This window comes from Colias croceus, chromosome 14 (assembly GCF_905220415.1).
Source record: "Colias croceus chromosome 14, ilColCroc2.1".
Taxonomy (NCBI): Eukaryota; Metazoa; Arthropoda; class Insecta; order Lepidoptera; family Pieridae; genus Colias; species Colias croceus.
In genome coordinates this window covers 1,837,483-1,862,882 of record NC_059550.1, presented here as the reverse complement: position 1 = coordinate 1,862,882, position 25,400 = coordinate 1,837,483, and the positions used below count along the sequence as shown (strand labels likewise).

Sequence of the window (25,400 nt, the reverse complement as noted above, 5' to 3'; positions counted from 1 at the left end):
GTGAGTGTGAGTGGTAGGAATTTTCCATGTGAGACGTATACTTTCCGGACTAAATCCATCATAAAATCTTATATTTCTAAAAGACCAACCTACTCACATAATTTAAGCATTTAGCACAGTTTCAATAGAAATTCTACATTCTACATACATCCTTTATAATCTTAAAAGTATAACTGAAAATATTTTAAAACACGCCACAGGAATGAAACAAGAAAAGTTCCGAACATTTTTCATACATCACATTGGCATTTTTCCGCTGACTCCGGCCAAAGACGGTCGTTCTGTAGAATGGATCATATTATTGGGGATGACTAGCTTGTCCGGATTTATGATTATAAATTTGTGGCTATTTTTCACCCGGGAGTGATATTATACCTTGTTTCTTTGGGATCTAATTCAAAGTTGTTTTTTGTACGCTTTAATGAAAGGTTAGGACTTAGGATCTTATTCTATTTTTCGGTATAATAATAGTGGCTGAAAAAATATGTGTGAGTGATTCGTGTTTAAGTACAAGAACTTCTAAATTTACTGTAATAATTAAAAAAAAACAGTATATTTGCGTGTATCTAAAATACTACATATATATTATATGAAGACGCCTTACATGAAAAATTATTGATTGACTTTAAATTCCTACACACTACACTGCACTTACAATTTAAGTTTAGTTTTTTTCATAGAACCAATTAAAGTTATACAACACGTCAGTTGTCTCAATTTTTAAAAGTTCATTTTTAATAGTTTAAAATAGATAAAATCTACAATAACACTGTTAAAGAATCTCCAATACATTTTTCATTTCAAGCCCAGCAAAATTGAACACATTTGACGCACATACAAAATTACAGTCTGCTAGTGGCTTCTTAGACTTTAATATCCGGAGAGACATCTCGAAAGTATTACGAATGTTCGAGAAAATTGTTTTTTAATGATATTTATTCTAGTTATATCTAGAAATACTCGCAATTACTCCTAATGATAAGCGATACGATCTTTATATTTGTAGGGATCATTAGTAATGCATTAAAATTTATGGGAAGAAATGTAGGGCTAAAACGTTTGTAAATACACTAGATAGTGCGTACTATAATGAATTAGGTATTGTCAGATTGTTAAAAGATATTTCTGTAGCATTTAATCACTTACAAAATTTAGTAAAGGAAGTAAGTAAAATTACTTGCTGGTCAATCAACTAAAAATATATTTTTACCGTATACTTTTCTAATAAACCGAAAAGTTTTTCAATTAAATGTTTGTTTGTTTGTATAGATTTGCCTTACATATGGCATACACATGTGTGTGACAGGTTGAAATATCAGATACCTTATACAGTAATAAAAGCGGGTTTTTCCTAATACAATTGTAGCATTCCTAGTTGAATAAAATTCCGAACAAAATGTTTAACTTAGTTTATCAGTTGTCTACTAAAAGCTTGTTTAGATTAGAATTAGATAGTAAAATGTCTGGGAGCCTTTATTTTTCTTTTATTAAGTGACTTTGCCGTAACCTCACAAATTATTTAACTCGTCGCTTTGTTTTCTCGCGGTTATTTTCTATCTCTATTCTACCAGTTAGTTATATGACATGTTTGTCTCACTCGTGTATCACCCGTATTTGGTGTTGTGTTTGTTGAGGACGAATCTGTGTCTATGAATGAAATATAAAGCTAGACTAATTCAATTACTTGAAGACAAATATGTACTAAACTAGCTCACAGCCCGCGGCTTTGCCCACTTTATCTAAAACGTAATAAATTATATACTAAAACCTTGCTCTTGAATCACTCTATCTATTAAAAAAAACCGCATCAAAATCCGTTGCGTAGTTTTAAAGATTTAAGCATACAAAGGGACATAGGGACAGAGAAAGCGACTTTGTTTTATACTATGTAGTGATGCCTAAAAATACTTCTAACAAATTGTGTACTAATTAATATATTTTATTTGGTTGAATATGAATGTAAGAATGGTAGAATATCTCGTAAATAGCAAATGATGTATGTATTATTATCGAAATCATTCTAAAAATATAAAACGTGGGAGTACTAATAATATCTAATTGCTTTCACTGTCGTTATTTCTTCACCGAACTTCATTCAGATGAACATAATAACATTGTATTGTGGTATGGTGAGGATTTTCCAAACCAATTTTGTTAATATTTTTGTGTTTATTTAAGGTTTCTGCTGTTTCTGGTCCCATGTTGTTAATAATTAATTTGATATATTGTATTTAAAACTACGCTTGAAAATATCATGTGAATTATGTATTGTTAAAATAATTGATTGTTTACGTCCATAGAGCAATTATATTTTATACTAGCTTTCCACGGCGGCATCGCCCGCGCAGTCAAAGAAAAACCTGCATAGTACCCGTTCCCGTGGGATTTCCAGGATAAAACCAATTCTTTGTCCTTTCTCGGGTATCAAAATATCTCTATACCAAATTTCATGCAAATTGGTTCAGTACTTAAGGCGTGATTGAGTAACAGACATACAGACAGAGTTACTTTCGCATTTATAATATTAAGTATGGATTGCCGATGCCTATTAAACAACATCTAACCATTACTGAGTAACAAACAACTATACAAATCATAACCATCAAAATAACTCGTCAAAATAAAACCGATCTCGTAACATCCTGATAGGTATCGAGTGTTGACAGGAGCAATTAATCAGTTTTTACTCCTGACATTGCGTTGATAGTAATTTACTTTTGATAAATTGACGGCAGATTGTTCGCCCCGTGATAAGTGATTACTTCCTATATCTTATATTGTCAATGGATTTTAATCAGTAGATGATATCAGTGGTTTGTTTATAAAACAGATAAATATATAGTTATGTATAGGTGTTAGGGTGCTTTTCCATCAATAATGTGCGAGGATGTATAGCGAGGAATGTGTTTGTAAATAACCAATCATATTGCTTCATTGAGTTTGAAGTTTCAAGCGTTTATCATTTGAAGCAATACTATTGGTTATTTTCAAACACACCCTGCATATCATTGGTGCAAAAGCACCCTTACGGTGACAGAGGTGTGAGTCCTACATCATGTTATAGTTTAATTTATTTTAAACTAGATTTCCGCCCGCGGCTTCGCCCGCGTTTGCAAAGGAAAACCCGCATAGTTCCCGTTCCCGTGGGATTTCCGCGATAAAAACTATCCTATGTGTTAATCCAAGTTACCCTCTATATGTTTGCTAAATTTCATTGTAATCGGTTCAGTAGTTTTTACGTGAAAGAGTAACAAACATCCATACATCCATACAAACTTTCGCCTTTATAATATATATTAGATCAAAACTCTACAAGCACTGTCGTGCAATTTAGTGTTGAGGCTGAGGTTTATGTCTTTTGGTATAAAATATAAATTATCAAATCGAAAATAATGAATCCTGAAATACTTATTAAACCTTATAATAATACTTATGATTTAGCAGCATCCACAGGTTTAAAAAAATATTGAAGTATATTATAAACGCGATCTTTTTTTTAAAGTGCATTTAAACCAAACGAACATAGAGCTAGAGCAAGAGCATTCGTTCGTGATCTTTTAGTGTAAACGAAAACTCGTATTCAGTGTTGTTCAGTATTAGAACATTGCATAGGATCTTTTCATACGCACTAAGAACAAATACGCACGAAATAATTCTCTGCGCCTGCTTACACTAATAAAATAAGTAAATTATTTGTCATAGTGGAGTTAGAATGAGCATTCGCTCGTTTGATCTAAATGCACCGTTAGGTTTTTATTTTAATATTTAACCGTAACCGTACGCACTGACGGTCGGTCAAGCTCTGCAACCAGCCTTTTATTTTGTAATCTGAGAACCAGCCTTAGACATTATATTATATTTGAAAACTTGTAAAAGATAAATGTTGTAATAGTTTGTATTTTATAGAAAGAGAAGTTCAATAAATTTTATAGTATAAGTTCTTAGGTCTACTTGAAGATAAAACTTGCAGCTTAAACTAATGTACCTACTTTGAAAAAGTCGACTTTACTTAGAAACTTGTAGTTAATTAGGTTTCTAGTTTTTTAGATAAGGACTTGTTTTATCACATTTTATGACGTGTTTTATCCTTAAAAGCTTATATATAATGGTAGTTTCACGGAAACAAGGTATTCTGACTGTTTAGCAAATGTTCTGGGATTTAAATAAATAAATAAATATTTTTTGTCGTTATTGATGATTGGAAATATATAATAAGAAAAATATGTGAATAAAGAAGCTAGGCTATCAATTAAATTCCTGAAAGAGCTTAATGGCTAAGTAGTAAGTAAATATTTATATGATTGGAAATATTAATGAATAAATGAATGAATGAAATCTTTATTGTACACACCAATTATTAAATATGTCAGTTTGTCTCTCTATGTGATAGAAAACGGTGATTTAGAATTAAACCGAATAGTAATTCGGTTTAAAATGTCGATAGTTATGATTTTTATTGCATTTTGTGAATGGAGGTTTTTCTTTTCGAGTCCTTAAATAAATAAAAAAAGACTTAAATCACATATTATATTACAATTTTACTAGTTTTTATTACAAAGTGATATAATATAATGATGTTCACGAGTTAATCGACCGAAATTTCCCGTGACAAGAAAGATAAATGAAACGTCAGCTTTGTGAAATAATCGAATAGCAAGCATGTTTATAAAATTGCGGATAATCTTCATTGAGTTAAATATATTTTTTATTTGTATAATATATTTTTTACTAATTTTATTTATTAAATACTAGCTTACTGTCCACGACTTTGGCCGCTTTGTTTAAATTCTGATACATTATATACTTAACCCTTCTAATTAAAAAAATACATCAAAATCAGTTGCATAATTTTAAAGATCTATTCATACAGACACACATAACTCACACTTATATTGCTGATAATATAATATAATATAATGTATCTAGAACTCAGTATGATTCAGCGCAAAATGTCACGTTCATACTTGGGCGGCTGTCAAACTCCAAACTCATTTATTCGTAAAAACTTTTTACAAGTGTTCTTGTTTAATATATTTAACTTTCTGTACACCTTTTGGAATGGTTGTCGATAATCTATGCTTATATTAAAAAACTGAACAGTGTTTGTTTGTTTGAACGCGCTAATCTCAGGAACCAAGGGGCCGATTTGAAATATTGATTCACTGTTAGATAGTCCACTTATCGAGGAAAGCTATCATCTTGCTAAGACTAATAGGATCGGAGCAATGCGGGTAAAACCATGGGGCACAGCTAGTTACTCTACAAAGTTACAGTAAAGCCTGCGTCTGAGTAATAATTTAATTATCCTGAATAATTAGTGCCCTATTTATTAGATAGTACATTATATTAATAACCTCTAGAATCCCGTAATCAAGATCATAATATAACAGAATATCAAAGTACATGTAACACAGTAACATAATAACGACTGATTAACAACATGTTATGTTGTATAGTATAAAACGAAGTCGCTTTCTCTGTCCCTATGTCCCTTTGTATGCTTAAAAATGTAAAACTAAGCAACGGATTTTGATGCGGTTTTTTTTTAAAGATAGAGTGATTTAAGATTTTTTAGCATATAATTTATTAAGTTTTAGACAAAGCGGGCGAAGCCGCGGGCGGTAAGCTAGTATAAGATATAATTTCAATATTTCAAACCTATTTAACTTATCTTAGTAGTTTTTTTAAGAATAAGACGTATGTTATTAGTCTTTTAAATCCTACTAGATGGACACTTTTTTGATAGATTCACTAGGAATCAAACCCGGAATCTTTCGGTACGCTTAGTTGTACCTACCACGAGAGAGAATTTTACACGATATAAAATGTATTAAATTGAGAAAATATATTATAGAATTTTCACATAATTAGTGCCTAAAATCCTTTTGCCAATTATTGTATTGAAATTTGAAACGACAATTTTAAAACTAACGTTATCCCATTACTAAAAGTGTACACGAAATAGATATATTTTGGCCAATTAGCAAACGTATACGTTAGTTTTGAAGCGACTAATTACATCATGTTCTGAATGTTGGCTATGTACGTTTAGAACTTTGAACGATGTATTGTGAGCTTAATTTGTTTGGTTGTTATAGTTATACTAGCTGATGCCTGCGGTTTCACTCGTGTTGTGTTCGAATAACATGTAATATCCTATTTTTATTACATATTATAATCATGTATCAGTGCCTCAAATGTTATATTCGTATATATTTTTAAGCTATTGCATAGCTTCTATCGCGGGCCTTGAGCGCGGGGACCGAATCGAGAAATTCCGTAACGAAAAAACCTCACGCTCCCCACTCCGACGGGCGGAGGTGTGGCTTGAAGGCATATAGCATGCAATAGCTTTACCGCGGCAGTCCCCGAGTGACTCACGTCTTTCTATTTTAGATAGGGAAGCGCTTGACCACAATCTCACCTGATGGAAAGCTAAGATATGGTCTGATCTAAGATGGTTCGCGCTTCCATAGTAGGTACCAGTTCACTCTGCGCTTGACACTCTTTATTGTTCTCGTTGGGGAACACAGATACAGGAAGCATGCATATCGGAAATTATAATATCATGGTTATGAGATGGAGATTCAGCCGTTTATGCGTGAGTGATTAATAAACAATTTTTTAATTAAATTCTAAACTAAAGGATATAATGATGTGACTTCTTTATCTTATGTATGAACCTTGGTCGAAGATTTCTATCCTTACATTTTCTCAGAAATTTGTTAGGTTACCAATGACATGTGTTCTGTGTATCGTTTAATAAGATTTCTTCGCAGAATCTAACAATATAGAAGCTTATAATATTATGTTTTGTTTGTGAAAGAAGTGAAATATGATAATCGTTGAATTTATCAAGTCTATACTACTTAATATTAGAAAAGCTCAAGAGTTGGTTTGTTTGTTTGAACATATATCAGGCTAATATCAGGACCACAGGTCCCATTTTAAAAATTATTTCACTGTTAGAAAGTCCACTAGTTACTAGTAGATTCTATCATCTCCCTTAGACAGATAGAAGCGGAGACATGCGGGTAAAACCGCGAGGCACAGCTAATGATAGACATAAAATGGATAGTTTTTCATTGTTTACATAATATTGTGAGCTAGCTTTACCACGCTAGGCTAGGCTAATAACAACATTGTATTTAGTATTTAGTGGTTTGTGAATTTAATTTATATACAACACTGGTATAAATATTATTGGTTTTATTTAGTGTATGGTTCATGTGATATCAACTTTTGACGATTTATAACAAATGCAACGATGATGTCAAATGTAAAATGAGTTGATAAATGGTTTTATTTAATTCGTAGAGTGAATTCATCTAGATTATCGTTTATAAAATGTGTAAATATTATTCTAGAAAAACTCTATATTATCTCAATGTTGATGACTACTTTTATAATATAAAATCAGTGACTTTATGGTCAATTTATGTATTGTTACTATCCAACCATTCATTTGAATATGTACCAAAAATATCATGTAGTAAAACAATTGACTTGTTATTGTAATAAACTAAACAAGAACGGAAACTACGAGCAATAAATTGTATTTCATTGACCGGTTACGAAACGTTGCAATAGATGCAAAAATGGACGAAAATATATTGGACGCATTTTATCACTGTACGTCACTGGCAATTGTTTATCTGTTAAACAATTTGTGAATTTATTGTTAAATTTTAACTGAAGGAAATAAATCCAACAAATATCTAGAGAAGTAGTATTTCCTTGTGTTTGATTTTACGTTATAGTTACCTATACGTTTAGAAATTATACATTTTTAAGGGATTTAAAAAGAGATTTATTTCATTATATTGTTTAAACCTTTCGAACACTTTACAGCGAGCGTAGTCTCTTCGTGATCAACCGAAATATAATAAATAAATCGAATAAATTACTATCTAGAGAACTGCTATAATAAGCTCTGTTTTTAGTCTTATATTGTTGTGTACTAACCTTGATAGAGTTTTTTGAAGTGAAACTTCTTTATCGGGGTTGGAAAAAAATGTAGTGTTACATTTTTTCGTTAGGGGAGAGCGGGGATGAAAGTCACATTTTTAACTTTTATTATGTAACTTCCAAAATACGTTGTTTAGGAATGATATTTGTAAACCAAACGATAGTGTAATTATTCTGTTACAAAATAAATAAACGTATTTTTGTATTATATAATCAGTTGTAGAAATATTTTGTATTTTCACTCTAAAGAAAAATGTGACTTATAACCCCGGGTCAGGGATGGTTATCACAATGCCTAGGGTAGGTAGTCACATACTAAATAACATGCAATTTATAATTAATAGAAAGTCACTTTTTGGTCTTATAATTTTACGGAACAGTTTTTAATTAAGAACTCTTAACCAAATGAAACCGTAGACAGTCTTTATTTCAGTCTGAATATTAAGAATCACAATTTTAGCAAATAATAATAAACGTGAGTCAATATAGAGTCATCAAGGATATATGGACTTCCAGCAGGTTTGTTAGGGTGATTTTCCGGTGTTGATTGAAAATTAACGGCTGAAACAAACAACCTCAAAACGCAAATAAAGTCAGCTCGCATACAGGGAGCTTGTTGACATGTGACAACCAGCCCCCGAAAATTTGTGACAACGAGCCCCATAACACATTTTAGAAAAAAAACATTGAAAATAAATTCCGGTCAATGAATATCTAAAAAACTGTACTACGATATTATAAAACACATTTCATCATCATCAAATAAACTGAAAGATTATTACTGTGAAACAAGAACGTATAATTACGAGGTTCGACACAGCAGCACAAAAATTTACTTTTGCTGTGCGAAAACAATAAACTCGTGTGAGACCCTCACGGCAGATCGGAGCGGTCTGACGCGAAGTGGGGACAGCGTTGTCACTGTATCGCTCTTGCCACGCTGTTCAACAGACTTATTCGATAGTTCAGTTTTGTGTTAAGACCGCGGCTGTGACAACCAACCCGTGAGACAACCAAACCCGGTCTCCCCTACGCGTGACATTTTTCCGTTACGCGCCATCTTTTTCTTATCCCTACCATGCATGATTACGTGATGTATTTCTGTAAAGTTGCATATAGTAAATTATTTTTTGAAAAATAAGGTCATAAAGTAGTTTCACTTCTTACATGTGTACACTAGTACACGCCCACATTTTTTTGAAGTGAAAACTTCTTTAGCCGCGTTGGGTATAAAATCTTATTATGTAATAACTCATCGTATAAAATGTTATGTATAATTGAAGTACTGAATTTTAATTTAGGTAATTGAGAATCAGTTATTATTTCTTACAAATCGTAAGATGCTTTTTATACCTATTACTGTTTTCACAGAATATTAGCTCAGCTTAATCTTCGGCTTCGGGTATAGTCAAAAGAATTTCCCATGGGAACGAGGTGTTTCACCGTAGCCTACTTTCTAGCCTAGGTACTAACCTACTAATTATCGAGACAAAAATCGTACCACAAAATCGCTCTATTCTGACCTGAGAGAATTTTTTAATAACATTGAATGTATGTATTTATTAGTATATATATTATGCCTAAGTGTTTATTTATTGTGTGTTTATGTATAAGCCACTAGGAATGTTTATATTTGTAGTACATATTATTATAATAAATTCTTTCACTTTTTTAATTTATTATGCACCACTGTCCATCATACTCCGCATTTGTCCTAGTCGTTTGGGTTGCCTGGCAAAGATCGCTGTCAGCGATAAGGCCGCCCTCTGTACTTTGTTAAATAAGTTATTATGTGCTTTAAATTGCCCTATAAGGTGTACAACAAAGTATTTTTCTTTCATTCATTCATTGAAGTGGGAAGAGTTGAATAGTTTTGATTTTAATAATCCAGTAAATTATTATTAAAATCAAAAATTGGGTTCGATTCCCACTCAAGGCAAATATTTTTGTGATGAACATAGATATTTGCTCTGTGTCTGGGTGTTAATTATCTATATAATTATTTATTTAAAATTATACATGTTATGTTTTACGCCATCTGGTTTCCATAACACAAACGAAAGCTTAGTATGGGATCAGATCGTGCCGTGTGTGATAATTGTCCTGAAATATTTATGTTATAATTTACTAGCGGTCCGCCCCGGCTTCGCCCGTGGTATATGTTTACGTTTTCTCTCCATACGAACCATCCTCGTACTTCAAGGAATATAATAAAAAAACGAATTATCGAAATCGGTTCAGCCGTTCTCAAGTTATGCGCTTACCAACACATTTTGCGATTCATTTTTATATTATAGATTTATTAAAAAGTCTACCAAAACTATACCACTAGGTATTGCGTATTGTTATTTATACCGAATCTTCCAATCCGCGATGGAATCGCTTCCTAACATGTCAAATTGAACGAGTGGGCTCAATCTTCCGGAATGAAATATACCAGTTTGTTCCGAAACTTGCTTCCCTTGCAATTATCTGCTCCAGTTTTCCATTCTCTAGTTGGAAATAAAGGTCTCAATCAATATCGTCTATAGACGCACCAATTGGAAAAATAGAATTACCTCCGAATTTCTTAATAGCCCCTTGAAATTTAGAACGGAAATATTATAATGGAATTTGTCTCCAAGACGGAACTTTGAGGATCCCATTAAAATACAAATAGTGATGGATATAAAACTCGACAATTGGTTTTACTTTATTACAATTCGCTCTCGGTATGGTAATTTCGTTGGAAGTGTTTTAAATGTATCTTAACAATAATAATTTAATTTCTTCTCGTTCACGTTCTTTAAAACATACCTATAATAATATGATCTTGATTTATTAACATTCTAATATGTATAAATGTATGCAGAGAATATTGCATTTATTTTTTATAAGTTCTTAAATTATAGTAAAATATTGGTGATTTAAAGCTTTTCTCTATTGGGAATAAAACATTTCAACTACACAATAACATAATATTGAGAATAACAACAATATACATATTATTGTGTTTTCATTTTAAATTTATACAATATGATAAATTTTATTCACATTGTTTTTATAAATTCACAGATTTAAATTAGCTCCTGCCAGTAGGGAATTGTATGCAATACACAATATAATTTCTGTACCAACTTATTTATTCACCCGACTTCACTGGTTTTATATGGCTACTAATAAATTCCCTAGTTATAATATTTAAATAACTTTTACATAATACTTCATATATAATATATTATAAAGTATTTTGTCATTAAAATAATAGGACTAGGTACCCTTAAATCTTATATATAAAAATCAATCGCAAAATGTGTTGGTAAGCGCATAACTCGAGAACGACTGAACCGATTTCGATAATTCTTTTTTTATTATATTTCTTGAAGTACGAGGATGGATATTATGTAGAGAAAACGTAAACACGGGAGAAACCGGGGCGGACCGCTAGTTAATTATATAAATAGTAATATCTTAATCTATTGACGCAATCATCGCAATCAATACCCAAAAAACTCGCAAAATGGCTCTACAAAATTGAATATTCATTTACATGATTTGCATTGGATAAGAGCTAAATTAAGATAACTTGTAACCTTGCCTTATTATCCCAAGAAATCTACTAGGTACATACATTGAATGACCTGCTTCTATATATTATTACTAGCTGCTCCGCACGGTTTCACCCCCGTGGCATCACTCCTGTTGGTCGTAGCGTGATGATAGCCTATATAATAGCCTTCCTTGATAAATGACCTATGTAACACGGAAAGAATTTTTCAAATCGGACCAGTAGTTCCCGAGATTAGCGCTTTCAAACAAACAAACAAACAAACTCTTCAGATTTATAATCTTAGTATAGATACATAATTGCGTTTAAAAAACAAGCATTCATAATTCATCGCCAATAATTAACCAATCTATATTGGAAACAATTCCCTTTGTCCATTCAAGCGAAATGGCTTGACGAGGCACCAGAGTTTGTCAATTCTTTCAATTAGCAAGCAAATGGATGCCCTTTGTGTCTTTGTTGTTTTGACAAAACAAACACGACTGTCATTACCGAGTCCCTATGTGGGGTTTGTGGACCTACTGCTAATTAGAAACGATTGTTCGTAGTGATTTTTTCGAATAGTGCGTCAATTACGATTGTGAGCGCCTGTAACGGTTTTAATTGATGACTATTATTATTAAGTTTATTTATTTATTTATTTATTAACACTTTATTGTGCTGGCATACAAATAAATTCTTAAAATTAAAACTTAAAACTAGTCCAGCACAGAAGGCGGCCTTATCACTTAAGAGTGATCTCTTCCAGGCAACCTACTGTGTGGAGTAATATTATGAAAAAGGAGGTAGGTAGGAAGTACAAATATATATATAAATATATATACACATACATAAATATATGATCTATTATAAATACATATTACATACATATGAAATACTATATATATTACATATTATATAGTATAATACATAAACAAATAATAATTATATTACAATAATTCATACATACATAAACTCATACTGTACTTTAGTTAGAAAAATAAATAAAAACACAAATAATAAATTAATTAATCTTACTAATCCGAGTTAAATGCTAGGTTCAAGTAGTGATTTCGGACTTGTTTGGTAAAGGTGGACAGCGTTTGAGCTTGTCGGATGCTAACTGGCAGGGAGTTCCATAATCCGGTGGCCCTTACGGTAAAAGAGCCACCGTAGAATTGTGTGCGGTGCGGAGGCATAGACAGCACTAACCTGTCCACCGATCGCAGAGAATAGTTATCACATTGCAGGAATTGGAAGTAGTTTAAGTAAGTACCTAGTAATATTACTAGTATATATATAATATTATCTATGGTCATATCAATATGATCAAGGTTTGTATGTGTTTATGCGTATAGTAAGTGATTTGTTAAATCAAACTAATCAGGTCTTCACGTGTAATTATACGCGTTTTACATAATATACATATTTGGAAGCACCAATTAACTTAACAAATAACGATATTTCGATCATAATATTTTATCACAGACAGATTTATATGTCACAACAATCCATCACTAACCGACCAAATTGAAAAGCACTCCCACATAAAAAGACATACGTTACAAAACGCCTCTTGAATCTATCAAAACATTCCACTTGCTGGCATTCCCATTATACCAAAGATTTCAACACCAACACGATGACAAGGAAATTTTGACAAGCCAAAAGCACAGCCTCCGTTTTCCGGGACGAAAAAAGACATTTGCTTACAGACACTTGACGACTTACGCCATCTTTTTATATTTATGGGCCTTCTTTAGCGTAAATAAATTGTATGGTGAACGTTGTTCAATTAATGTTCTGTTACTTTTGACACGATATCGTAATATATTATAAACGTGAAAGTTTGCGAGGATTGATGTATGTATGTTCCTTTTTCACATGAAAACTACTGAACAGATTTGGATGATACTTGGCAGAGATGTAGCTTTTATACTAGTATAACACATAGTTATAACACAGAGTTATAGAAATACTTGTACTAGCCGCGACTTCAACCGCGCATGGAACCGCGCGGCACAGCTTCGTATTTTCTTGCCAGAATCGATTTTTAATTTCATAAATATTCATAATATTTATAAAGGTCAATAATCTAGAGAAGAAAAAAAGATAATAATATAAAGAGATAGATAGCATCGCTTCAAAGAGGCAAAAGTGTGGGCGTTCCAATGATTTCTCACCGTTTGGGCCAATTATCCAATCCATTGGTTACCAAAAAGATGAAATACGTCAGTTTCATCTTATTCGTGAGCTAAATTATTGTAAATTTTTATTTTTCCTGACTTGTGTTTATTAAAACAAAGACATTTATAAAGTATTGATTAGTTCAATTGTTAAACGTTGTAACTATAACTATTGTAACTATAACAAAAAAATGAATCGCCTGGTAATGTATTGGTAAGCGCAAAACTCGAGAACGGCTGAACCGATTCCGTTAATTCTTTTTTTTATAATATTCCTTGAAGTACGAGGATTATATTGTATTGAATGAACGTATATATATCTATATGTTCCACGGGCAAAGCCGGGGCGGACCACAAGTTTAATATATAAGTAAGATATTAAGGAAAACGTACTTGTTTATTTTTTGTAATATTCTTTTTCAGTATTATTAATAATTTTTTCTATCATTATTTTCATTCAGGATCGAAGCCATAAATCTTTATGTAAATATCATGTGGATTGATATTTTGATTCGACTATAGAAAACAATCACTTCTTACTTAGAAATGTGTTAGTTTTCTATCGTGAAATAGATAGAGTTCATGTTACTACACGACACAGTATTTGTACAGTCAGCAACAAAGGTCGATCAGTGAACAGCAAACTTAAATAATACATAATATTATTTAATATACATAAAAATAATACCCAGAAAATTATGTATAGGTATCCCTACATTATATTATATTATTATGTAAAATTTTTCATTGACATTCTTTGCTGACTGTACAAAGTAGCTTCAAAGTACTGCTTTGTAATAAAACCGATTCTGTGTGCATAAACGCAAGCACATGACATTGAAAGTAACGTTACAAAGAGATACTTTCCGAAACTTTTGATGTTGAACCGTTTTAACATTTTTAACTACATTTCAAACATGGAGGTTATAAAAAGAAATATTATGTGAGTGTTCTTAGATTCTATTAAATCTTTAACTAATATAAAAATGAAACGCACTAAGCGCAAATCTGCAGGATATCTAAACCGATTTCGTTACTTATTTATAATATTCGAAGTACGAAGAAGTTTTCTTTCTATAAGAACATGGAAAGAAAACGTAAACATGTACCAGGGGCGAAGTCGGGGCGGACCGCTAGTTAATAATAAAACACTATTTCGTTATTTTTAAGCAGCATATTAACACTATCATACAACTCTGTTTCTCAAAATTAAGCATAATAAGAAAATTTATTAAAAGCAAAATTAACATAATTTATTAAAATGTGTTATGCGCTTCTTTTTAAAATTGCAAAAACGCTCACATGCCATTTGCGATTAACTATTAATTTACAAAAAAGGATTTACATAATATATATAGCGAATTTATTATTTATTTCTATAAAAACTCCATCAAAACCCCAAGAGTAAACTTAATATAAAACTAATAAATAACAGTAATTAATGTAGTTTCTTGTTTGGTTTCACACATTCACAGTGACACGAATGCGGTAAGAAACTCGGTTACTCGTACGGTCGTACCAAAGAAAACTTTGAATTTTCTATTAAATCAAATAGTCTGAGTTCTCTAGTTATGTGATATTAGTTTTGATAAATGTTACGAGTTTATAGTGAATTAATTAAATTTTTAATTTTAACACATTTTATTCATATAAGTTTAGTAATTACTTATTTGAGGTTTAATTGAAGCTTGAATGCTTAACTAATATATTCTGAATTAATTAATTTAATAAATTAATTATACATGTAAAAATTAATTGCCTGAAAAATAATAACTATCATATTCTTAAGTAGGTACCTTATAGTCGCGCGTATATTGTTTTGTACGTTTTTACATTTATAAAGTGTGTAACGTGTATTTTTTTTAAGTTCAGCATGTTTATTTAATAAGTATGAATTTAACTGGCCGGTTGGCTTAGTTGGTAGTGCCCTGCCTTCCAAGTCAGAGGTCGTGCAGTGTAATAGTTTGGGTCGAGAGAGATCTATCAGTTCCTTCTTTTCGTTGTCGTTCCATGCTGAAATGCACCTGGGTGACGGGGGTAAAGTGACGGGAGGTAAAGTGACGGGAGTTAAAGTGACGGGCGGTAAAGTGACGCGAGTTAAAGTGACGCGAGTTAAAGTGGCGGGAGTTATAGTGGCGGGAGTTATAGTGACGCGAATTAAAGTGATGGGAGGTAAAGTGACGGGAGATAAAGTGACGCGAGTTAAAGTGACGGGAGGTTAAGTGACGGCATGTAAAGTGACGGAATGTAAAGTGACGGAAGTTAAAGTGACGCGAGTGAAAGTGGCGGGAGTTAAAGTGACGCAAGTTAAAGTGACGGGAGGTAAAGTGACGGCGTGGGTTCGATCCCCACCCTGGACAAATATTTGTGACGGTAAAATGACGGAAGTTAAAGTGACGGGAATTAAAGTTAAAGTTAAAGTCAAAATTATTTCGATATAGGAAATAGATAATAAAGGGAAACTTTAAATGTAGTTTTAAATAACGAATGACAAAAGTGAAGTTAATGTTGCGGGAGGTAAAGTGACGGAAGCTAAAGTGACGCGAGTGAAAGTGGCGGGAGTTAAAGTGACGGGAGGTAAAGTGACGGAAGCTAAAGTGACGCGAGTGAAAGTGGCGGGAGTTAAAGTGACGGGAGGTAAAGTGACGCGAGTTAAAGTGACGGAAGGTAAAGTGACGCGAGGTAAAGTGGCGGGAGTTAAAGTTAAAGTGAAAGTTGATCAAAATTATTTTGATTTCGGGAATAGATACTAATAGATAATAAAGGGACTCTTTAAATGTAGTTTAAAATAACGAATGACAAAAGTGACGGGAGGTAAAGTGACGGAAGTTAAAGTGACGGGAGTGAAAGTGGCGGGAGGTAAAGTGACGGCGTGGGTTCGATCCCCACCCTGGACAAATATTTGTGACGGTAAAGTGACGGAAGTTAAAGTGACGGGAATTAAAGTTAAAGTTAAATTCAAAATTACTTCGATATAGGAAATAGATAATAAAGGGAAACTTTAAATGTAGTTTAAAATAACGAATGACAAAATTGAAGTTAATGTGGCGGGAGGTAAAGTGACGGAAGCTAAAGTGACGCGAGTGAAAGTGGCGGGAGTTAAAGTGACGGGAGGTAAAGTGACGGAAGCTAAAGTGACGCGAGTGAAAGTGGCGGGAGTTAAAGTGACGGGAGGTAAAGTGACGCGAGTTAAAGTGACGGAAGGTAAAGTGACGCGAGGTAAAGTGGCGGGAGTTAAAGTTAAAGTGAAAGTTGATCATTTTATTTTGATTTCGGGAATAGATACTAATAGATAATAAAGGGAAACTTTAAATGTAGTTTAAAATAACGAATGACAAAAGTGACGGGAGGTAAAGTGACGGAAGTTAAAGTGACGGTAGGTAAAGTAACGGGCGCTAAAGTGACGGGAGTGAAAGTGGCGGGAGGTAAAGTGACGGCGTGGGTTCGATCCCCACCCTGGGCAAATATTTGTGTGATGAACACAGATGTTTTCTCTGTGTCTGGGTGTTAATTTTCTATATATAAGTATTTATTTATTACTAGCTTCCGCCCGCGACTCCGTCCGCGCGGATGTTGGTCTTCGCGTGGATGGTTTATTTATCCATTTTGAGTACCTCTGACAATAACATCTTATAAATATCTATTGGACCCAATTCCCAAATACGGCTAGGCCTATAATAATACGCAACGTGTGTTCGCGGTTCTGCGGAACAACATCTATGGATAAAACTGGAAAATTAAGATTATTTTTTTTCTACGTATTTTTCCGGGATAAAAAGTATCCTATTTTACGCCCAGGATAATAAGGTATAATTATACCAAGTTTCATCGAAATCTAACCGCTAGTTTTCACGTGATGCCTTCACATACAGACAGACAGACAGACAGACAGACAAAAATTTTTTTAATCACATATTTGGGTTTGGTATCGATCCAGTAACACCCCCTGCTATTTATTTTTTTAATATTTTCAATGTACAGAATTGACCCTTCTACAGATTTATTATATGTATAGATTATTATATATTATTATGTATGTTTATCAGCCATCTGGTTTCCATAACACAAGCGAAAGCTTAGTGTGGGATCAGATCGTGCCGTTCCTGACGTTCCTGCGTAACCTATTTAAAGGAAAATAAACAGATTTTTACAAGTTTTTCCATTAGTTATTTCAAATTTCAATAGTGGTCTAATTTAATCTAATGGATGAAGGTCCGGTGGTTAAAATCTTTTGCACTCAAAACGCATTGGACATTGATAAATGTTTTCCTTTCAAACGAGTTTGCTCTATCGCTTATAAATAAGTTTGATTTTAAATCTTATGTGTATATATATTGAGTGTAAAATTGCTTGAACAAATTTTGTGTGCAATTTTGTCCTAGATATTTTAATGTCTAAGCTTTATTAAACGTTAGTAAATACTCAAATATAAAGTAAAGAAATATTTTGTTCCAGAAAGTTACAATATATGTGTTACTATATGTGGCAATATCTATTATAGAATTTAATTATTATCCATACTCTACGCTCATTATAACAATACCAAACTATTTTAAATCGTTTCTTTTTCTGCCCTCTCCATTGCAATAGACACTTTTACAATGGCTCTTATTGTTACTTTTTATTCGAATACCATTCATGTAAAAAGACTTAGAAATTACTTGAAGCTAAAAAAGCTCAATTTATTTAATTTCAATCCCTTTTCGTATTCACATACTAAGAACCATATTAGGTATAAAAGCTTATATAAGGTACCATTAAGGCTGGAGCGTTTGTTGGGTTAAAAACGCTCTGTTAAAAATCTTCTTTAAAACGATAACAGACTATTTTTAAAATCATGTAACCGCCAATAACAACGGGATACCAATAAGAAATCTTAGAACAACCTCGAGAGCAGAAGAAAATGCGTTAGTCAACAAGTATATAATCAATAATATCAAAGAAATAACATGTTTCAATCCTATTAAAATTATAATAAACCAGCTTTCCGCCCGCGGCTTCGCCCGCGCAGTCAAAGAAAAACCCGCATAATTCCCTTTCCCGTGGGATTTCCCTGATGAAACCTATCCTATGTCCTTTCTCGGGTATCAAAATATCTCTATACCAAATTTCATGCAAATTGGTTCAGTAAGGCGCAGTTCAGTTAAGGCGTGATTGAGTAACAGACAGACAGACAGGGTTACTTTCGCATTTATAATATTAGTATGGATATACTAAATAGAATAATTGTTGGTTCTATTTCCACAATTCTGTTTGCTATTTTAGCCCGTTCTATTGGTTATAAATAGACAAACTACAATGTTAAAGTAGCAGAGAGTAGATTTTATCGGAAGAACAGCTTAGCGTAGGTTTTCTAAATATTCCGTTTACATCTTGCTTCTTGAAACTTACACGTGCCGCAAGTCTTTGAATTATGACACGTGTATATAAAAATATTGTTTTTTCCTTAAAAAAATATGATATTTTATGTTGATATGAGCAATATTAATATCAGACATAAATACACAAATTTAAGTCCGCTATCATACCGTGTTACCTAAAATATTATCTACCCTTTATAATATCCCAGGCCTATCGAGATATTTTAAAATTCTGGCAGATTTTGTAATAATTAATATTGACTATTAGAATATAGTTCAATCATTTTTCATCGTGCATTTTAATAAGAAAAATCCTATCGTTTCTTAATTCTTAAACATTCGAATATCAGATAGGTACCAATTAACATGAAATATCGCATTTATTACAATATCTAGATCTCTAATAAAAATAGTTCTTATAATTAAAGCCCAGTTCACACTTCTACAAGTCAAAAACAAGAAAAAAACGCAGCAAACTCTAAGCCAATTAAATCGAATCCAATATTTAAACTTCGGATTTGTCTTATCAGGCTTCTTAGTCAGTGCAGAAAAAACTTCATTTATTTAGTGAGGATTTGTACAAGTCGTAGTTTAACTAACTTCAGTTCAAACTTATCGGGGAGGATTAATCCGAGATTTAGTTTCAGATACTTTGAAACTTATGTACTAACTAGATTGAATTTACCGGTAGTGTGAATACTGGTTTACCTATATTTTTATATAAAAAAAAATCTAGTATGTTTTCAGCGTTTTAATTAAAACTTTGAGCTGTTAACTCCGTAACTTATGTAAAAAAATGAATTCATTAAAAGGTAATATCTTGTTTAGAATCGTAATCTTGAAAACTAACTCTATTTTTTGAAAGCGTAAGAGCTAAATATTATTTTAACGTTTAACAATTGCACGTATGGATTTGAAAGTCACTCAGTCAATCAAAATAAATACTACCATAGAACTAACTACAAATATAATATTGAAGTATACTTTAAAGTAGTATTAAAGTATACTACTAGTGTGTATGTAAAATATGTAAAGTATATACTAATGTGTATATTTGTAGTTAGTATTGTATACAATATCATAGTAATTTTTATACAATATGCAAATCAAACTCCGAAATAAATCCATACAAACTCGAAGATAATTCTAGTTTTTGACATCCAATTTTCCCCGTCATTTTTCTAACACGAAAGACGTAGACAATCCAATACATACGGCTAAATGACAGAAAACAAGGAGAAAGAGGGGAAAAGTTTTAAAGGAACCTTTACACAAAAGTTACTTTACGTAATTGATTTTGTTTTCTATTTCAACGTTATCTAGCCTGCCCCTTATAAGATAAAAGAGATTTTAAGAATTAAAGACATAATAACGTTTTTGGGTGATTATCCTAAAACTTTTAAAGGAGGAGAGAAGATTTTCTAAGTGGTCAATGAACCTGACATCTGCTGTTTAACTTGCAAATTAAGTTACTCCAAAAAGATGTAAATGTGAAGTTTATATCTACTTTCGAGTCTCTGCATTCAATAATACATTAAGACAACTATGAAAATTGATTTTTATAAAAAGCATTCAGGATGTTAAAAAATGTTATTGTGGTAAATAATCTGAAAACGATGAGCTATTTCAAACATAAGTATCACCAAAAGAATTATTCATATAGTTGCATTAAATATTGAAGAAACTAATTATCATAATGTTAGTATAAATAAATAAAAGGTATCTAAGAAGATACGAGTTTCCCAAATCCATTAATCTTTTAGTCCTAGGGGACGCATAACCTTGAGCATATCAGTCAAAACTAACGGTCAGCTACGTGCTCTACTCTAGTAGAGCACCTAGCTAGTTTACTAGATTGCAATAATGTACCTAATACTATTCTTTATAATAATATGTACGACGCTACACGACAAAACAATGCCTCATTCAGTGTGAAAAATATTGCATTTAGAAAATAAAAACGGAATAAAAACCTTATTAGTATTTTAATTTAAATGAAATAAAGTTGAAACTTAATCATAATCACATCCATACTAATATTATAAATGCGAAAGTAACTCTGTCTGTCTGTTACTCAATCACGCCTAAACTACTGAATCAATTTGCATGAAATTTGGTATGGAGATATTTTGATACCCGAGAAAGGACATAGGCTACCTTTTATTGCGAAACATGTACCAAGGGCGAAGCCGGGGCGGACCACTAGTACTTAATAAATCATCAATAGACATAGACAACTAATTATTGCAATTACACATTAAATGAATAAACAAGTGTTGTTTCTATTAATATAAAATTATTTGTCGATAGCAAAATAGCTACCGATTAAAATAAACATTCAGTAAGATATTTATATAACCTCAAAACGTCTCAAACGATCCAGTAATAGCTGGTTTATGTACCCAATATCACATCTGTATTCACAAAGGCACTCGAGAAAAGTTAGCATACATCTCATCTTAAACATTATCAAACTGTAAATATAATATGCATTCGCATATCTAGCTAAGAACTACTCCGGAGTTCTCTTTGACGTTGTTATTTGCATCAAAAAGGATCAACTGGAACGCTTATAGAACGTAACGACTGTAGCTTTGCTCGTACTTTGAAACTGCCGAAATTAAGCGGCCATACTTGTACCGTATGCACGCAGGGATTACGAATTACGCTTTAGTTTTTGTGCAACTTATTTGCAGTAGTGCGTTCTCGCTTCGCAAAAGCGATCCGTTCCAAAAGGAACGGATTGTGGTCTTGGGTTTTGTTGACTCGGCGTAATTGAAATATAACACGATTTAAATATAACATGACGTGATGAATGATGATATCCCTCGTTTATTTTATATTCATTATAATTTAGGTAATAATATTATATTTTAAAAGGTATTAGGTACATGGAAATATGTCCACCTGGAATATATACTAATTTTTTTTAATTTTTTTCGGTTTTCTTTTTAGTCAACAATTAAAAAAGGTTCAACTTATTAACATAATTTTATAAACTCGTAGCATAGAAAAAAAAACTACCACCAATACTCGTACATTCACAAAAATACTTACGTTGCTTTTGAACCTAACCTATTCTTTTTTCATTACAGGAAAGCTACCATGACCGAATATGGAAAAATATTGCAAGAACTGAGGACATACGTTTCACTAGACTGTCCCTACCCTTGCGACGTGTTTCCTATCATACCAGATCGTAGCATATTAAACTACTGGCTGTGCCCCGCGATTTCACCCGCAATTCTCCGTTCCTGTTGGTCTAAGCGTGATGATACTTAGCCTTCCTCAATAAATGGGCTATCTAACAATGAAAGAATTTTTCAAATCAGACCATTAGTTTCAGAAATTATTGCGTTCAAACAAACAAACTCTTCAGCTTTATAGTATTAGAAGCGTTTAGCTACTATTATGTATTCTGTGGTATTAGTATAGATTGGACGAAGACTTATATGTCAATGCGATTCAATTTGGTTTATATCCCAAATGAAGGAGTGCTCAGCGAATTTGTGATAGATCGTGTTCCCGAAATTCCCAATGTTCCTGAATTAATGCGTAGAAATACAGTTGAATTGTTTTATTTCTACGAAGTTATTATAGAAATGATAAAGATACTGCTGTATTCTATACTGTTTTAATGAATAAAGCTCTTCATTTTTGTTTGTTTGTAAGATAGAAATCATTGTTGCGTTTCTTATATTGAAATTGTGCATGCTCTACTTAAAAGAATTCACTAAAAAATAGTTATTTTGGAATGTATATTGCATAATTTTAATAATATAAATATGAACCTCGAAATCAGAAGTTTTATATAGAGTTTGAAAGAAAATATTACCTCAAACTCTCCAAAATATAACTGAATAATAACATAGCACAGACAGGAAAGCTGTATAAAATTTTATATAGAATAATTTAAATAGAATTATAACATAGCACTTTAATCTCAATATCTATTCAATATATACGAACTGAATAATAATACATGATTTATGAATATAAACAAGACAAAACTAGACAATAGTTTTTTGGGCTAAAGGAAATCCAGTGAGCGTAGGCGTCACTATCACCTGATAGTAATGGTCTGTCATCTCTCAGAAATATATTTTTTATTTATATACCTACTAAAAGAATTGTCTCTAAAGTATGCAAATCACGTTATAAAATAGCTTATATTACAGTCTTGGTATTGTACACTATTATAGTTGTTTTATTAAAGCATAGAACAGTTAATTAATTTAATATGCAATTTCTGATTAAAATTTTAATACTGTTACTTATTTAATAAGACCATAGTGTAGAAATATAGCCACGTTAAATAAACCTTCGGTTTTATGTTACAGTTTCCTTGAAAACTATCATTATAATTCCTTTTAGTTACTTACTACGTTAGGTACTGACGTACTTCTTGTTAAATGAAGATAAAGCCAATATTACATAGGAATTTGTTTTAAGACAAATCAATTATTTATTTATTTGAAAACTTCACAGCTAACAGTTTTGACTTAATCTACTTTTATATATTATGATACAATAAAATGTTATGTATTTTCTTTAAGATTAATAGTGATAATTTTCTAGAAATTACGTAAATAAGGAATATGTTAAAAACTAAAGTAATTCAATTTTGTTATGTTTTTGTTAATAATAGAATAGTTATTTCGTAATTGTTGAGAACTATCTGTTTTTGTGTTGTATTGAATGAGATAATAAAACATTGAATGCATAATATTGTGTTTCATTTACAATTATTAACTGTTTTGATTTAACGCTGACATAATTTATACGAATGTGCATTGTAATTTATCATAATGTTGTTTTTGTTTAGCATCATGTTTCCATTTTAATATCAGCTGAAAATAATGAAATGTCGAAATGTACATTCAGTATTTATGGCTTGACACATATTGGAAGTTTATTTGGATTTCAACATTTTGTTTCAAATAAGTAATCCGCATACTTATGTAATAAATACATGATATGTTTAAAACTGAACAGACACTACCATTAGTATGTAATACACAACAATTTAAGCAAAACAGCATTTCAAGTATCAAGTAGCATCATATACTTGAACTATATTCATAAAAATAAAAATTATATATTAAATTATGAGTAAAAATTAACCCATATTATTATAAGCGACGAGTCAGTATGAATAAATGTTAATAAATGATTAAAATTATTTATTAAAATAACAACAATAATAAAAATTTACCATTATAAACATTATCCTTAGCTTTCCTATTTTTATATTCGAAAGTAAAAAAATAAGCAGAAATCTCAGGCTTTTTTTTTCTTTTATTTGAAATCATTTTACCGGAGTCCTTCCACAGATTACGTTAGCTCATAATTTGATTTTAGCGTTTAAGCAAACTCTGAAATAAATTTCAACATCTTAGTATTTCCATATTATTTGAAGTCAATATCGGAAGGATGGCTAATTTTTAAAATAATATTATATGCACGGTCAAAACATTTTTCATTAATTACGCTATAACTAATATATTATTTAAATGAAATCATCCATTAATATTAAAGAAATAATGAACTTAAAAGTAAATTTTAAAAATAATTAAATTATTATCTAGTTGTATATTTATTTAAATATCAGGCAACTATTTTGAATTAATTCCATTCCATTAGTTTGTTCACAGCACTCAATCCGCTATAAAACACTGCTCTAACAAAGGTAGCAGTATTAAATTTTATAGGCACCCAAAACTTTCAACATCAACTCAGGTCCGAATACAAATCTCCAAATTAAAACACAATCAAACTGAGCCCATTAACGCTTCCTATATCTAAGAAAATATATAAATCTTACGATCACCTTCCAAACATTATAAAAAACTTACACTATTAGTAACACAAGGAACACTCACTTAAAATAAGCTGTTTCTTTCACAGAACTCACCGTTTATTTTAAAATCACATTTGAAGTTGCCGCTAAACGGTCGAAGCCTTTAAATAACTGTTAAAAACTTTAGATACGGACGCACTTTCACAGCAAAGGTTCGCGAAAGACTGCCGGCCCGCGCAGTCTCCGATTCTACGTAGCTCGTAGCTCGTAGCTTGTAGCTCGTAGACCGTAGTTCGTAGCGGCGTAGTCATAAATTGAGATAAACGATATTTAATTAAGGTAACTTTTTCTTGTTAAACAGCCAATTGTAATGAATAACTTGTGAACTTTTCTACCTTACCAGTAATGTTTTGTTAAGTCTTTTTCATGTTTAATGTACTTATTTTTTTATCCAATTTTATTAACATGTTAATTGCCGGATTTGTTGCGATTATTGTGATTAATTATTCAGAGCTAATGCGTAATTAAGTATGTATTAATTTCAACGGCATCCTTGTATA

General features: G+C 31.7%; 1 protein-coding gene across 3 annotated transcripts in view; it reads right to left on the bottom strand.

Annotated features, from left to right (window-relative positions):
• The window catches only part of LOC123697141 (connectin-like), an 85,074-nt gene extending 60,017 nt beyond the window's left edge, over positions 1 to 25,057 (bottom strand). The window contains exon 1 of one of the 3 annotated variants that reach the window (XM_045643560.1): positions 24,955 to 25,057. The gene's annotated coding sequence lies outside the window, so the exon portion shown is untranslated. Of the gene's footprint in view, positions 1 to 24,895 lie in introns of all 3 variants that reach the window. The other 2 variants (XM_045643559.1, XM_045643558.1) reach the window with 2 other exon arrangements.
• Positions 25,058 to 25,400: the final 343 nt, after the last annotated feature.